Consider the following 16,908-nt stretch of genomic DNA (forward strand, 5'->3'; position numbering starts at 1 on the left):
CTTTTAAGCATGTGTGTATGCATTTTTTTCTTTGTTGGATGTGTCATCAGCATAAGCATTTTTCATATTTTTATTTACATGGATTTCAGCTTTTTTATGTAAATGCACATGTGAGTAAGAAGAGTGCTCTCTTCAGTAATACATAAGATGATGCTTGGACCACAAAGTCTGTAAAAATTATACATAATTGATGCTGTCAGCATCAATCCAGCTTTTAAATAGCAGATACCCAATGAATGACTTCACATTTATGAAGAATTGTGAATGCTGAATGTAGGCTACTGCTAATGTGTGCTACCACCATGATATCTATTTAAAAGTTACGATTCATTGCAAATCTCTTCAAATGCAGTGCTGGTCTAGAATAATGCAGAAAATGTTTCCCCATGGAAGAAAATAACTTTTTAAATTAAATTATACTTCTCAATTTTAGAACTGCTATTACAATTTAGATTCATACATATTTGATTACATAACACAAAGAACCACAATTTCCAAAGACAATTAAAACAAAACAGATGATAGCTTATCAGAGCTTCAGTCTCAGAGTCCTTTAGCAATCACAAATAAATGCAATCGTACTCATAAATCTGTAACTCCCAGATTTAGGTTGTATTTTCCCACTACTGTTCTTCATTAACATGACATCTTCATTTTATGTATGCTGTAAAGACATCACCTTGAAATGCAAACACAATATTTAGAGTTAGTTAAATGAAGTTTGTACAATTCACCTATTCCTGAATTCATATCCTAACTTTTTTGATTTTATAGTCACATCGTCCCATTTTAATTAACTGTTTTTACTCTTTTGTAACAAACTGCTCCCTCTCACACTTTAAAAGATTTTAAGGATAACTTCAGACACTTGTTTTCTCTGGAGAAAACATTTGTTTTCTCTGACCAGTTCTGCTGTCCTAGACTTTGTCTGGTCCCCTGCTTTGAAAAGGACAGTTTTGCTTCTCTACAGTCTGCCTCCTGCTCTGAGTTCTTCCACAGTTTTCATGTGGATACTTCCACAGGTTTTATTACCAGACTTCTGTTTTGGTTTAGGCTTCAGAAATGTCCTACTCCTCCATTATATTTTTCAAGCTGCTCTCCCAGTGAAGGTACTTGTCTTTATCACAGGCATTGTTCAGTCATTAACTACAGTAAGAAAGTTTAATTCAGTATTCTGTCAGATCTGGAGACTACATCTCATAGTATAGACAGTAAATTGTTTTAGACATGCATACAGGCATTGCCAAAATGCAGAATTTAGTTCTGTTATGTGTATTCATACATTAACTATCAATTACCCACGTTTTCAGACTGAGAAATTAACTGAGCAAAACTCAAAAAAACTTTCCAAAAATACTCTATATGAAGCTGAGACTTCTTTTAATGTGTATTTTCTACTTCCAACTATTTCATTACTCATTGTGCATATGAAAGTAGTACTCAAGTAACTTATTTTTAGTTTAAAGGTGCTCCTTTATTTGTTGAATAGTCTAGGGTGAATACAGAATGATGAATAGAAAATAGAATAGCCTGAAGCAAAGTAGTCCAGCACGGGTATCTGTTCAAACATGAATAATAAATTGCACAGGGAATTCTAATATTTTTCTACATCAGCCTATTCAGGTTTAATATGTACTTTGTCTTGTTATAACTGATTAGAAATAAAGGCACTGAAAATGATTTTCGGTGTAATTGGTTCCCCTCCCAATGAAATCATAGAGGATTATGCCTACAAAGGCAGCAGCTGAACTTGGGTCTAATAGATTTCTCTACTAGATAATAAAATAAGACACATACTGGTCTTTCCCCACTGGCATTCATATTCTGCTGTATGAACCTTGACAAATGTTCTTGATTTGAATCATCAGATCACCTCTTTTACTCCTTAGGAAGTGGACACAATGAAAATTACTTCCCTGAAAAACAGAATAAAATAAAAACTTCATCAAAACAAAATGCTGATATTTGATAAAATCAAGCCATCAGGGATACATCTAAGGAGGAGAATGCTAAGAGTTGTTATCCACAAATTATATATCTTTTGGATATGATGGCATTCATTTCCAGAAATCATGTCCATCATACTGTTTGTCCATCATTGACATGTAACAGCTTGTACAAAAATATTGAAGTGAAATCCTTATTCAGTATGATTAAGACAGCATTAGTTGCCTATGAAAGTAGAAGCTGCTTATATTATCAGGACAGTTAGTAATAGTATCCAAGCCTTTACCATATCAGCATTGGGATTGACAGTTGTTAGCAGATCCTCACTGTTTTAATTTTTTAACTATAATTTATCCTGAGCAAATAGCATCTAGCAGCTATCCAGAAGAGACATCCAATATGAATATTTGGCCAGTGACAATGATCCAGATGTATCAAAGATGCAACTCAAGAGTTGTGTACACTCAGGCAGCTGTGACAAACCACCTTTTCTCTTTGTGAAAGGGCGACATGATTGTGATAAGCGCTGCCTTATGCTAGATAATAAAGCTGATCCCTCACTGTAGTAGAAAAATGCCTGAGCATCATCATAGTTGGATCCTCAATATTTTTTTTCTAATTAATACATATAGCATCTTCACTGCTAGTTTGCCAGACCACCTACAGAGATGTAACCCACTTTTAAAAACCACCCAACCAAACATTCAGTTCCTCTTAATAGCAATAGTGTCATTCTCTGCAAAATGCTGGATATTCTACATAGAGACTCATTGTATCTTCCATGGCTTTGGCATGCACCCTGTTTTCTGTCACCGTTTTTGTTGCCATCGGAGGTGAGCTGGGTGTTTATCTCCTGTAGGCTCTTTTGGTCCTCTTTGATAAAGCAGAGAGGAGATACACTACAAATTATGTGGCAATTAGCATTTTACTCGCAGCAAAGACGGTAACCTCAGCCACTTGTTTCCTAGAGGGAAGTGAAAAATTCTGGAGGTTGACTTTTCCCAACTCTCATTTTCAAATGTATCCAGAGAAGGGAAGTAAAAGTCACATAGAAAATAGGATATATTTGTAAAACAAATTATATATAATCAAAGGAATTATTCAAATAGATGATGTGTTGTATGAAATTTCTGGGTTTTTTTAAATATGTGGAAATGATCTAATGTGATTGTTCCAATAGCGTAATTCCCCAACTAATTGAAAGAGACTTAGTAAGTACAATACTGAGATCTCAATTTTTTTAATGAGTATAGCTTGTGTAAGCTAATTAAAGTGTGTTCTCTGGATCTTTAAGGTTACTTAGTTTTAATTGCTAGAATATTGTTTTAAAATTGAAGTGTTTTTTTTACAATTGTCAATAACAACCGTGTATAGCAAATAGTTCAAGCAAAAACATGATTACCGAATAAGCAAATTCTACCTTGCCTCCATATGACACTTGGAGTCAGAATTATTTTAAATAAAACTACTTAGGAAAAAGAAGAGGGTTTTTTTTCTTTAGTGAACATTATCAAATAGAAACTAACTGATGAAGCCTTGATGTAGTGTATGTGCCAACCATTATTAAATCTTGTGAAATAGAGGTCTGAAAACCTATTCCTTCACATGAAAAAGGAGCAGACCATCACTGGAAGGAATCTGTATAAAAATTCAGTCCTCCTAGCTTTACTGCTGGGAAATACATAATTAACTTCCACTCTATTTCTGGTATGAGTAAAAATGAATTTAATATTCTGTTTCAGATCTGTAGAATATTTTTGTGCTAGTACTTTACAAGCAGCATTTCCTGAAATCCAAGTTTATCACAATCTTATCAAGATTATTTTGAAACAGAGTATTTACATCCTTCTTCTAGTAGATTTACAGTGTTTATATCTTGCTCCACGGTACTTATGTAAAAACCCCACTGCTCAGAAACTGGGTACTTTTTTTTTCCTTTTTGCTGTGAGCTGTGTAATAATACAGAGCAATTTCTAAGCTTGCTCTGACTTCTGAATCAACCAGCCCTGCTACCACAAGCAGGCCAGGGTTAATTAGCTCCGTTGTGCTGTATTGCTATTTTGCTTCTGTTATGTATGAGCCAGCTTGTTCAGAACCACCTCAGATACCTCTTATTTCCTCTTCCTCTCCACATGGCATTTTTGAAGTTTTATAGTAGTGTATAAGGGAGTCCAATGTTTACTGGTTTAGAACAAAAAATACAGAAATGGAAAATGACTGTGCGTCTGGGCCTTTGAGTACTCATGGGGGAATGGGAAGTTACATACCTGCATTAAAGATCAATTTGATAAGATACAAAAATGTAGTAATATGGACTAGAATGTGATTTTCCCCACTTCTGTGCAACTGCCCTAACCATGAGGCTCCTGTGTCGTTTTTCCTGTCTTTTTTTTTGGTTTGTTTTTTGGGGAGAGTTTTTTGTCCGTTTTTCTTTTTTTGAGTTCTTGCCTTTATGGTTATAGAGTTTCAATAAGAAGAGTGACAGATGCCCCCAGGCCCAGAGTACTCCAAAGCCTGGTGGTTAGGACTGCCTTTCTCATGAGAAATATGGATATCTGTGCAGTGAAGAGCAAGCTGAGCCATTGTAGTCTGCATTTTTATTACTCTGCAAATCATGGAACCAAACTAGATGGGTCATCATCTGGGCAGGATCCTTCATGATCTATAAAACTGTATAATCCTCATGAAGTTTTCAGTTTAAAAGATCATAAAAGGTTTCATGGTACTTCGCAAGATGACTGACAAAGTTCTACAGTCCAAATTATTTAGAGATTGATAACCCAAATTTTGGTGTAAAGATATGGGACCTAAGAGAATGAGTCTCCGGTCTTCTCCATTTGCCAGCCTGGAGCTGGCACATCGTTATAGAAAAGTTGCAGGTGACTTTCAGGAGGTTTCTCAGGCCTAGAAATGCCAAAGGATGGACGCAGCAACTTGCTGCCCTGAGGACGGTGTCTGGAGATAGAAGGATTCAGCTTTGTGTGTAGCATTTACACATTACTATCTCCAGGCAGCTGTATCTGCTGCCTTAGATTGCTCCATAAAGGATTGGATCCCAACTCAGGTCTGTTGAACTCTGCCCATTCACTCTGGAGCAAAGTTCCTGAGATCCAGGTTCCTGGTTCTAGTTTTGTAGCCCGGGTAACACGCACCTTTTTTATTGACCTGCCAATCCCTCAGTTAGAATTAACCTCAGGTAACTGTAGACGTGCAGTACAGCTGTCTACATGATCCTAGAATCACTTTATATTCAGTAAATAGAAAAAGGTACAAATCATCCAACCTATTTCAGATGTTTACCTCAATTTAAGAGGAATCATATTGTGAAAGTGCTTCTTTCTATCTACCAACTTCGAGGGAGTTTAGATTAATTTACACTGTGTACAACAGCCTTTAATCAGATGCATAACAGCTTCTATTTCCATCAAATAGGGAAAACACCCCATGGAAGTATTTGCTTGGTCTGTGGGACTAGAAGCTCTGTAAGATGAGGTATACAGATGCTAATCAATGAAGTTAAGTAAAAACGTGTTGAGTATATGTTGTATATACATATAATAGAAAATCTGAAATATTGCAGACAGCTGTGAGATGCAGTGAGCTATGAAACTGTGTATATGCTTCAGGCTAAGCAGAAAGACTTGTGCTATGCAAATAAGAAAATGTAAATTTATATGGTGACATGGGAGTTAATTTTTTATATTATAAAATAGCCCATTGCCTTCAATAGGATAACTCAGGCATGAAGTCCGGGAAATAACATTACAGGCCAGGGCATTATTCAATGATTAGAACAGAGCAAAGCACCAAAATGCTAAATATTGTTGTCACAAAATTATCCAAGTAACCCTACCAATGCATTGTATTAGAGGGCTCATGTCTATATGGGCAGTTTTCTGACCCGGGAGAAATGGAGATTATAGTGGTCGATGCTTAGTCTGAGTCCACTTACTTCAGTATCAAAACTGCTTTCTTCCTTTATCAGAGTTTTTGTTTTGGAATTTCATATTTCATTGCAGATTTTAATTTCCCCTCATTTATCTAATTTAACAAAAGAGGTTAAGAGAGGTACTTACTAATAATTCTTTTTTTCCCCTCTGCAATGTTTTGGAAAAAATGTTTTCTGCAAAATTGTACTCAGGAGTGAAGAGATATTAATAATTATGAATTGATTTACATAGAAATAGGCTAATTATTATGTTGACTGTATGAAATTATTCATTGTTTAAAATTTTAAACTCTGGTTTTTATTTTAAGGGAATTTTTATTGCTTCATAGAGTGTCCCATAGCATCATCTCTAATTGGCTTTGGATTTCCTAAAACTTGGCCACAGATGTTTTTTATTACTTTAAAAAGAGATAAAAGCTCTTTTTGTAATACACGTTACTTTTCAATTGATTTTAAAAAGGTTCAGGGGACTCTCTTTGGTGCCACCTCTCTTCAGATAAAAGAGGAGAGACAATTTGGTAAATCGCCTCTTATTTTGTTCCTCCATAGGATTAGCTGTACCATTTTTTTCTTCAGTTTTTAGTATTTCCAAGTAATGTAATAATTTCCTAATTGCTTTGTTTGCAAATCGCAAATTAATGCATGGGAAAAGCTGCAGTAGCTGTTCATCACATCTCTGAACCATTGCTTTGTGCAGCAAAATATAATGTATGTCTGTTACATATCAACATTGGCTATTTCATGTAAAAAGAACAGTAAAACTTTGGGAGCATATTATCTTGTTTCCTTGACATTTTCATTAGTATAAGATAAAAATTCCAGACATTGGTGTTTATAGTGTAAAAGTTATCCATTTAAAGGTTGTGCAGCATGTGCCTGATAGAACTTCTCTGTCTGGAAGGATCAAGCCAGTGTGGGGAGTTTACTGCTGTGGTGGGCTGCAGGGGGAGGTTTCCCTCCATTGCAGTAGACCTGGCCAGTGCAAAGGGAGGGATGAGAGGGAAAGACTGAGAATCTTCACTGAAAGACAAAACAAAAGTAAAGATAAATGCAATTTATGCTACATATCCAGGGCCAGGACTGAGTTATGCATTTAAAGTTTTAGGTTTTTTTTTCAGGTATGGTTCAGTTATATTATCATGGCATGTCATTAATATGTTATAATTACATGCTGTTCCACTACTACATAAAAACAGTGTAAACACTCAAAATAATTGCACATAAAATCCATATAACAAAATTAAGTTTCAACATTCTTTCAGGAAATTTTAAAATTATAAACAAAAAATAGTCTGAGTTTGTTTTTTCTGAAAATCTGCATTTTAGGGGTGCTCTTAGACAAATTTGGTTTTGCTCATCTCTGACTTTTACTATAAGGTGGTTAGTGTAATGGCTCTACTTCAGTACTAGTGTGTCTTATTTAAACCATATTATCTGGGAAAAAAAACTCTGTAATATCTGACTGCAACATTGTGTTTTTTAAAATAATGAATGGTTGGTCTTAAATGATTTGAGACATCTGTAATTACACCTTAAAATAATTAAGTGATTCAGTCTGTAAGACAGATGGCTGTAGCACAGAAACCAGCTTCACAATTGGCACTAATTAACACCCTTGTTGGAATCTCAGCAGTGGCCAAAATATTAAATGGGTATCAAAACTAAATTACTCGGCTAAAGAGAGTTTGTCCAAGTCGATATATTGATAAGAGGTTGTGAATGCCTTAATTGCATGTATGCTCACTCGTATTTATTTTCTGAAAGCAAATAGGTGACTTCACACTCCTGTAAAGGTAAATACTGTATTTCCTATTAAACTAAAATCAAAGCGTTCCGTGTTTGTGTGAACTGGGAGAACGCATTCTAGGAGCTAACAGCTCCATGCCATTATGTTAAGAAATTGTTTTGGTTAAAAAAATGTTACTATAAAAATATGTATGTCACTTCTGCTTTCTAACGAGGTCTATATACAGTAATTTCTGGAAGCTAGTTCCAAGTATTATAGTACTTATTTCTTGCTGCAACAAAGACTTCATTTTTTAAATTAAAGAAATGCATACATATAACAAATACTATAGCATAGACTAGAGCCTTATCAATTGTGGATGTGAAAAACTGCATTTAAGAACCTTATTAGCTGTCAGGGAATATCCAGAAACACTTGCCATCAGTTTCTTTCAGTTTAAGGTGGGGAGTTGATCTGCATGCATAGCAAACGCAGTGAGGTGAAGGTCCTCAGCAATTCTGAAAGGGTCATGGCTTCAATCTGAAAACAAAATTCTTCCCACGCAGACCTTGACACAACAGACTATGATAACTCCTTAATGATGTATAAATTACATGAATATATAAAATCTGAAGGAATTTAGGGCATAAGATCAAAAATACACTTTTAATTAAAATATATGAATGCTTTTAATCTAACTATGAAATAAAGTATAAAATGCCTACTCAATCAACACAATTTCCACAACTAATGATAAAACTGCACTCATTCCATTTTACAGCTTAGCTTAAGTATAGTTAATGAGGAAGGGAGAGAAGGTATCGGGAGACAGGTTCAATGGACTTTTGGTCTGCTACGATATTGTTTCAGCACACAACAAAAGAGAAACATCCAAAAGAAGACTCAATTGCTTATTTCTCTTATAAGCATTTCTGTTCCTGTCATGAATTACTTGGGCTAGCCATAATAAGTTGTTTGGACACCATATTTGTCTCCCTTCACTTGTCACCTCTCCTTGGAGTCTTAACAAAACTCTAATGTAAACTTCTAGTGTTGGTGAATGTACACATTTTCTTTTTTTTGCCTATAGTATTTCTAAGTAAAAGGATCCATTCTTACCAATACTTTTCCTGATTATTTTCATTTAGAAGAACATTTTTACAACAAAAAGCATTCATAAATAACTGGATTGTCCATGAACGGTGCTTGACTGACATCTCTGGAGTGACAGTACTGTAACTTGGCCAGCAGAAAATCCATGGTGTTAGCAGCAGTTCACCATCTCAATAGTTTTCTTCAGCCCTTTTATAAATGGGAGAATAATTCAGTTTCATTTCTGGTAAATGAAATGGCAGCTTTTAATTGTGTAGGTAAGGATTTACTAAAGACTTGTTTGTACAGGGATGTTAGTTCCAGGTAGTGTGTGAATGTACCGTATCCTGGCTGTCTTGGAGGATGATGTGAGTCTACAGTAAATGTGGGACAGTGTACTTCATTTTTAGACTTTGAAAGAGAAGAAAACAACTTTGCCCAGAGCCCTTTAAGAACAGTAATGAGATACGTGTGCTACCTACTTTAGTCACTGAACTCACATAGCTCTGAAATCAATAGGCTTAGCTGGTTCCATGTCTTGGAGAGAAGTAGAAAGCAGTTCAGAGCCCCTGCTTTTGCATGCTGACTAATCCACTGGCTCTCAATCAGTCTTTGAAGATGCCTATTTCTCTTGCTTTATTAACACAGGTTTCAGGTGTGTTAATGCCTGACTAGCAGTATTCTCGGAGGGAGTTAGCACACAGTTGCTACCAAATTGTAATTCACAGAAGAAGTCTTACTTTGCACAAACCTCCCAATGCAGATTACCTTTAAGAAGTAGACCGTGGTCATTAATTCCACGCTAATAGACTATCGCATGGCGACCAGAGGCAAATAGCAGTCCGTACTCAGAATATTTAAAAATTGACAAAAACTGCTCTTCTTACTGTTTTTCTCAGTATCTAATCAAGGCTTAATCTATATAAAAAACCAGACTTTGTCCATGGAACTTTATGTGTACTGAAAGGGGGTCTAAAATTCCCAACAAAATCATGACAGAAAAACCCTGATGACTGCTAAATACACAGAAACTACCCATGACTTAGGAAGTCCCTGAGCAATTGCTGGAAGCTAAAAGAGTATGAAGGAAGTTTTGTCACGGAATGCTTGCTCCATTCCTACACTTCTCCCTATATATCTGTTCTTGGCCACTGTCTGAGCCAGAATACTGAAGTAGCGGATGGTTGGTCTGATCTTACGTTAGCTGAGGTGGCTATGGGAAAGGGGTGGGGAGAGTTGGCTGGTTTTGACAGATTGGCTTGAGAAATGTTGCCATGTACCAATAAAAGCTGCAGTAAGAATGCAGTCACCTTCATTCTCACCCAGAATTTATTTTGGTGTTATCACTACTGGTTTATTCCTATACTTAGGTGAAGGCAGGTTTGTTGCTTAAGGTATATCAGTGTAGCAGACATAACAGAAGTTTCTAGACCAGCTCTTACAATATAAGAAAACCCAACAACTAAGAAAATTTGTCTATTAGATTAGATTATTTGTATGCTGCTGAGCTTCCATGGTATTGTTATTAACGATGTGTTAGGAAGCTTAGAGCTTTGAGGAGGCATCTTTTAAAATTATTATTTCAAATTAAATATAGAAAATAAAAATAGATTGCAAAAAGTATGTGATATGGAAAAACAGTAGATACTGTTGTACCTAAAATAAAAACAAAATGACATGGTATATAGAACACATATATAAATAAGGTTGTCAATCATTACTATACAGACTGCACTTCATCTAAAGGTTATTATACCCATTTTATCATATATTCTTCTTCTCTTCTATCATAAGAATGTGACAAGTAGCGATTTCCCCAGTCAACTAATTAGAAAGGAACACTGAGAACCATGATTAGCAAAACTTAAACCAAAGATCCATTCAGGAGAAGAGTGACTTAGAGAAGTCAAAGATACTTTCCTTGTTGTGCAGGGATTGTCACAACCCCACCGATGAAGGTAGGGGTGCCAGATCAGGGACTGCATAGTATTTCCCGGGAGCTGCATCAGCAATGTGGATGATCGTAACAGAGAACCTTTTTCTTATGCAATCAGTTCTTTCCATTCAGTTCCAATGCAAATTCAAGGGCATGATTTCAGCCGTAGGCTGGGAATATATCAAAGGTATTAAATAAAGTAACACAAGAACCTTATGTTGTGATCCTTTGCCGTATGTTTCATGGCTTACTACAGCTCTGAAGGCGTTCAGGTTGATCAGTGATTGGATCATGATCCGAACATGCAACTGAAAGGAGAACCTGTATCTTAGGGCTTTGTTGTCTCATCTGGAACTTGTATTCCACTGTCTCCGACTGCGACTTGCTCATTTGTGAAGTGCCTCAGGAATCTGTGTGAGGCTCAGCCAGTAGGTGCTTCTCAGCACGTTGTGATTTAGCAGATGAAAGGTGTGCAGAATACAGTTTTACTTTAACAATTTCTACAGCAGTCATCTTTCCTGTGGTGTTCAATTATGTGTTTCACAGTAGCAAGTATCTCCAGTTTCTGTTTATTCTCCTTTCTTGGAGACAGTCTGTCCATGCACAGATTTTTTGACTTAACTAGAAAAGGATAACATCTGGTGTTGACCACTATAAATTCTTGGGCATAAACAGAGTTTTATTTCATGGTTCTGCAGGCTCACAGGTATGAGCAGACTTCTCAGCATTTTTACCTTGCTTACATGTGGTAAAAATGTGAATACCAAAGTCTTCTGTATACTCTCGGAACTGTACATTTTAGCACTGTAGTGGAAAACACAAAAGACAAGTTCTTCCAGATCATATGTCGAAAAAAATGTTACTGCTGCAAGGTGAAAGAATGATCAACTGAACTTCCTTTCAACTCGGAACAATCAAGCTTTCATCAAACTTTCCATCAAACATTTTTTTCTACAATATAAAAGAGATGACCAGAACAGTCTTAGAGAAATGTGTTCCATTTGTATTAAAACAGGAATAAACAAAGTTTCTGGGACCATTTATTTTAACTTGTTTTTTGAATTGAAAACAAAATACTTAAAAAGATTCTCTTATTATCTGAAGAGACGTGATGTCATAATATGTAATTAAAAAGGAAGATATCAGAGAAAGTTGTGAGCCGCAGAAGTGTTATACTGACTACTGTGGCTTAGCCCCAGCCAGCAGCTGCGTCCCACCCAGCCGCTCGCTCACTTCTTCCCCCAGTGGGATGGGGGAGAGAATCAGAAAGGTAAAAGTGAGAAAACTTGTGGGTTGAGATAAAGACAGTTTAATGGGTAAAACAAAGCTGCATGCACAAGGAAAGCAAAATAAGGAATTAATTCACTGTTTCCCATCGACAGGCAGGTGTTCAGCCGTCTGCAGGAAAGTGGGGCTCCATCATGCATAACCATTACTGGGGAAGACAAAAGCCGTCACTCCAAACTGCCCCCTTCCTTCTTCTTCTCTCAGCTTTTATTGCTGAACACAACATGATATGGTATGGGATATCCCTTTGGTCAGTTGGGGTCAGCTGTCCCAGCTGTGTCCCCTCCCGACTTCTTGTGCACTCCCAGCCGGCTCGCTGTAGTGTGAGGAACAGAAGAAGCCTTGATGCTGTGGAAAGCACTTCTCAGCAATAGCTAAAACATCCCTGTGTTATCAACACTGTTCTCATTACAAATCCAAAACACAGCACCATGCAAGCTACTCTGAAAAAAAATAAATCTCCTCCAGCCAAAACTAGTGCACTGATATTCATATTTCAGCCTGAATAATAGTTGAAACAAAGCTTCTGATGCTGATAAATATATTTTTTAATACAAAGCAAATAATTTATTGTAAATATATAGTTGTGACTAGGAAGATGACAGTCATAAAATAGGAACTTCCAAGATCTTACTGCCCTAGGCAAACCAAAATTAGTTCAGTCTTGCAGCCCACGGGCATTAAGTAATTTTTTATCTAGATTTTCTTGCCTAGGGCAACTACCTATATGTTAAAGTTGGTCTATGATCAAGGGTCACAGACCTAGCAATGGTCTTTCTCTTCGTATGCTGAAGTCAGTTATTTGAATATCACAGAAAAGAATGAAATAAAGTGTCTTAAAACATACAGGAGAAGAACACATTTATATATATGTAGATATAGATTGCTTTTATCAATTTGAATTGCAGTTTTCTGAATAGATACTGATAATTGGCCAGTTAGCATGCTGAATACACATTTCTGTTAAGTGTTTCATTAAATGAGTAGGATGCTTGTCAGACCATCTCAAATAATTTTGTGTTAATAAAACTTAGCATTTTAACAGAAATTAAGCAGCTTAAAGAGCAAGAATACACAAGCTTATGTATTTTGGCGATGTTTCTTCTTATTTCTTCTATGGAGGTAACAGAAATCTGACTTACTTTCTCTTCAAAGCTTGGCCTTCTGGTCCAGCTTGTATAAAAAAAAAAAAGTCTCCAATCAAAATTACATATTCAGGAGGTTTGTTTTGGAAAAGCCTCTCGTACTTAGCCTAAAAGAGTTCTCTGGAGTATTGCATGGTATTATTTAAAAAAGATTATAAGAAGTATATAAGATGACATCAACCTTAGGTAACTAAGTGCAAAGGCATGATGAGGCTGCTGTATGGGCCAGGTGACTTGTCAGAGGGACACGGTGTTTTTCTTGTCCCCAGGCTGCCCAGTTTACCCAAGGAAACGAAATGCCAACCTCCTGCCTACACTCTAAGCTCCCAAGAAGAGGTGTGGTTAACAGATCTTCACTATACTAAGAAGGGAGGTGAAGGGAAAGTTTAGGTTTTTTTTTAAAAAAAGGCTTTCTCAATTTCCATAATAAGAAATGCTGTTGTTTTTAGCAATACAGCAGCTTATACATTCAATGTCAACTACGAGTATTACCAGTATGCTAATAAATGAATCTACTGCATGGAACACTTACAATAATCTGTAACATGTTGTTAGAAAATTTATCTGCATTTATGTATATTTCTCTGTTAAGAATATACAAATTTGAAATAGCTTTTTCATATACTTGTTTTCCTAAAGCTCTGATCCAAAGCATTGCTATGGCCCTGGTATGTGACTACCCATTTAAACAGTTAGGAAGCCTGTCGTCACCTCTCCTGAACACACAGCTTCCAAAAGTTGACATGCCATACCACAGTTCGTACTGCAATGTCAGTCAGAACGGTTGCACATTTTAAAGTAATGATTGTGTTTTAATGACTTCTTTCTCTGCTCTTTCTACTTAGTATTTGATAGATTTACCGAGGTATTTTAAAAATTGAATAAGGAACCTTTAATAAATGTTTCCATTTTATTATATGTGTTTGTATGTATGGAAATTACTAAGAATGCAATATTTTGGAGCAGGATGCCTAATTAGTTTAGAAACATTAATTTTTCAGTGTGGCTTCGTACAGGAAATGATGATGAATTCACTTTGGGCATTACTTTGTACTTCATCACCTCCTAATCATATTAATAAGAGTTCATATTAACAAATGCATTATTATTTCAAGCAACTCGTGGAGTATCGTTATTCTGATGTAACAGTCAATTTAACATTAATAACAGAACTTAAGTTCTGCTGCTCTTTATGCCCTTCTGCCTGAACCCAATGATTGGCATATTTAGTGTAATCTTACACTGTGGCATGGTTGACCACTGGGAATATTTTTAGCCTCAGCCATCCAATTAAGTATAAGGGAGCTGGGATGAAAATCCACCACACTCCTCATTTGGAGTTAACTACAGCACTATTAGGAAAATCATCTGAAGAAAATTATTTTCTACCTTATAAAAATGGCTGTCTGTCTGAAAAGATTGCTAAATTTAGTTTTTCTTTTGTAGCAGCTTTCCTTGCAAACGTGGCAAATAACAGGAATCCTGTAAGTAAAAGGCAACTGAAACTCCATGTACATACAGAGCAATATTTACCTGCAGAAAGTGGTTCTCTTGCTCAGGCTTCTGCTGTTTGCCTGAACAAGACTGTCATAACCCCAGTAGAGCAGAGCTGCCAAGGTGTCCTATTGAACTGAGCAGATAGAGTGAGCAGCCTCCCGGGAAATTAAAACCATTGTTCGGTGTCGGAAACAGGGTATAGACTCTGAGCTGTTAGTAAATGGAGTGCTTTTATAAAGATAGACAATTTATAAAAGACTTGTGTTAATTTGGTGCTTATCTTGAGTTATTATGATTTTATGCACCATTATCCTTTTTTATATTTGTTTAAATATCTAGTATCTGCTAACACATGGTGTTACAGTCCTTAGGGGAATGCTTGCAACTGGAGTTATTTTGTTCTCTGCTCTGTAAATCCTTTGATGTATCAGCTGAGAAAAGTTTAATGTTCTGATTTACAAATGAATGATGTGGCACGGTCACTTCTGGTTCTGCTAGGTTCTGGGAAAATATGGTATTGCTAGATGTGCCCACGGGGAATTGTGTGAGCGGGAATGTATCCTCAGAAACAGAAGACTGACAAAATACCGTTCTCTCTGAAAGAAGATGAGAACCTCTTGATTGAGCTCCATGAAAACAAACTCCTAAAAAATGGGTTTGGTATACACAAGGATGACATATACAGCTTTAAATTTGATGTAAATAAAGTGATTCAATTTATCTCTGTCAATATACAATGTCTGTATGTCCTGTTAGATGTAGACTCTACAGTATGGAAAAGCTAAGGTGTGGAGTATGATGACTGTAACAGAAGGTTTGTTCTGGACTACAGGTCACTTGTGCTCGAGGCTTTTAATCTGGTTCGCATGAAGGATCATTAAAGCAATACTCTCCCAGGTGCTGGCAGCACTAAATCATTTCATACAACTGTGCTTGCGGCAAAGTTCATATACAGTCTGATAAGAGGGGAATGCGAGACTGAAGGGAATGTGAAGAGTGAAAGTGGAAAAAAATATAAAGGGAAGAAACTACCATAGGGATAAGAGAAAAGGGAAGGAAAGGTGAAAGACATTCAGCCCTGAAGGCTGATGAAGGAGTATGAAAATGTATGGGAGAAGGAAGCAAAACGGAAGGGCAGGACGGGAATGCAGATATTAAACATGAGACAAAAGAGACTGTGGCACAAGTTTGGATGCAGGAAGGAACGTGGTTCACTTTTATATGGGCACACAGGAACGGGCCAACTCCCTTTTTGTGGCTGCATAGGATATGATTGTAATTTTGTTTGTAGTAATGTATGTTTTTAATAGATCTTGATTTTATTTCAGTCTATGAGAATGTTGCTTGTTGAGGCTTTTTCATTTAGGATTTCTTTAAAAAGTTATCTGGTATCAGACATAGCTTAATTTGAGTAATCTCTGTGAACAGCAAAATGGTAGACTCAAGTGAAACATTAACGTTTTAAATAGCAACTATGATTTCTATTTTTTCATCCTACAATACTACAGTAAAGGCGGTGATATACAACTTATTTTAATGAGGTTAATTTTGTTGTTGCTCTTGTCTGTATTCTCTCTCTTATTCTTTTGTGTACTCTTCTTGTAAAAAATCAAACGTTGTTAAAATGAGTCAACCTTTCAGTAAAACAAGTCATAATGAACTAGAGACCCACGTCTTTAAAAAAGGGAAACTGAGGCAGAATATATTAGGGAAATTATTTGGTTACTATTCATATTCCTTTCCATGAAGTTATCTGGCAAAATGTTATATTCTCTCCCACCCTGAGATAAAATAATTTCTTTTGGAAAGCTGAAAAACCCTCTAAACAACTGTGCTAGGGAACCGTTTTACTAAATTATCAGTGATGGGCATACAGCAGTCAATAAATACCAAGGCCTGTATTTAGACCAATCAGTGTTTGAAAAATGCAGTTGAGAGTAATGGTACAGCTTCAGCATCTCTTCTGTAATTCAGTAATTAGACTTAAAGTGTTCCTTTGCCTGTAAATAAGTGCTAGATGCAGAATGAAATGTCTGAGCTTATATTCTTGCATGTTGGAGAAATGCAGAGGAAGGAGGGCAAAATGGTAGACAAGCTGCAAATTTAGTGAAACTTGGTTTCTTATGCAAAGTTATTTGACTTGATGGAGAAAGGGTTGCTCTGCCTCTGCTCGGCTTCTTTTCGAAGCTGAAGAAGCCCAGGGTGGGACGGGATGCTGCAGCGCGTGTGCCAGGTCGTGTGGTCCAGCGTGGGGTCAGCAGCCCCACCAAGCCAGTTCTTCCCCAGGGGCCAACAAGCCCAGGCAGCGACAAAGCGAAGCGGTGTAAAC

At 36.6% G+C, this 16,908-nt stretch overlaps 1 protein-coding gene across 1 annotated transcript in view; it reads left to right on the forward strand.

Moving 5' to 3' along the window:
- CSMD1 (CUB and Sushi multiple domains 1) overlaps positions 1–16,908 on the forward strand; it is a gene marked incomplete at both ends in the record, with an annotated part of 1,257,610 nt that overhangs the window by 522,724 nt on the left and 717,978 nt on the right. The gene's annotated exons all lie outside the window — the stretch shown is intronic.

Source organism: Platalea leucorodia (genome assembly GCF_965183815.1).
Source record: "Platalea leucorodia genome assembly, chromosome: 3".
NCBI classification, from domain to species: domain Eukaryota; kingdom Metazoa; phylum Chordata; class Aves; order Pelecaniformes; family Threskiornithidae; genus Platalea; species Platalea leucorodia.